This window comes from Mirounga leonina, unplaced genomic scaffold (genome assembly GCF_011800145.1).
Source record: "Mirounga leonina isolate KUSES-001 unplaced genomic scaffold, KU_Mleo_1.0 Mir_173, whole genome shotgun sequence".
Classification (NCBI taxonomy): Eukaryota; Metazoa; Chordata; class Mammalia; order Carnivora; family Phocidae; genus Mirounga; species Mirounga leonina.
Genome location: NW_023270447.1, coordinates 85,541,508 through 85,542,629, shown reverse-complemented (window position 1 = coordinate 85,542,629; position 1,122 = coordinate 85,541,508). Strand labels below are relative to the sequence as shown.

The 1,122-nt window shown below is 45.8% G+C and overlaps 1 non-coding gene across 1 annotated transcript; it reads right to left on the bottom strand.

Moving 5' to 3' along the window:
- Positions 1–219: 219 nt before the first annotated feature.
- LOC118020458 lies at positions 220–402 on the bottom strand. The gene has a single exon (XR_004681894.1). It is a non-coding gene; the product is annotated as a small nucleolar RNA SNORA73 family (small nucleolar RNA).
- Positions 403–1,122: the final 720 nt, after the last annotated feature.

Here is a 1,122-nt window from a genome sequence, read left to right as displayed (position 1 = left end):
GGAACATATTTGGGATCTGGCTCCTCTTAGGTGTCATCAGGTCTTTGGGGCCTAGGACAAAACTCAGAGAATGATTAACCTTTTTGCTTCCCCTGGAAGTGGGAACATAGCTTCTTTGGCTTATTTAGAGGCAAAGTAAAGAGTAGGAGTAAATGAGGCCCAGCAGAAAGAGTGGGGATGGAGACTTTCTACTTTTTGTTCTATGTTTTTTTTCTTTTTAGATGTTTCTTGCGTGGTTTGTCCCCTCAGGCCTTGTCCACAGGGCTCTGAGAAGCCACAGGAATATGTAGGTGCAGACTCAAGACCCGGCTTCATCTCCAACACTGGGGAAAAGGATTGTACATCATGGGGCTTAACCCTGTGCTCCCCTACGCCATCTGGACAGCGCCCAGGTGATGTAGGAAAGACATTAGGGTTCGAAGCCAACGGCTGAGAAAGAATTCTTGGGATGTCTTTTGTGCAAAAAGGTGGTTTTATTAAAGCTTGGGGACAGGACCTGTGGGCAGAAGGAGCTGCACTGGAGTCATGATGAGTGGCCCATTATAGACTTTCAAGTTGGGAGGGGGTCAGGGATAGCGTAAGTCTCCCAGGTATTTTGGAAGCAAGGTTTCCAGGATCCTGAGGGGGCTAGCTCTTGTTGGGAAAAGGTCATTTGTTACCGTCTAGTAAACCCTCAGTCATGAGACCCTTCAGATGTATATCGGTGGGTCCTATGCTTGGGGGATGATTGCCAACAGGTATCTTGGGGGGTAGAGATAAAGGAAGTTTCCAAAGGAATTTTTATGTGTTAGACTTAAAGGATCCTGGGAGTCAGGCTAAGATTGCCTTTTGCCCTTAGCAAAGTATTAACACTGAGGCAGCTGAGTTCCTAGAGGAACGTCACTCTGCCTGTTTCAAGGACTTGTCAGTGGGCTGTAGGTGGTAAGGAAATTTAATTTTTCTTCTGCCTTTGTTTCCCACATCACAGGGAAAGGGACCTCCCAGGGTACCCACAATGCAATGCCTTTAATTAAACAGCATCACCCTCAAAACATTCTCAAGAGATTTCATTTTTTCCCATCCCGTTACTACACAAGTGAATTTGAGGAAAGCCTGTTTAAAAACCAGTCATTACTATTGACT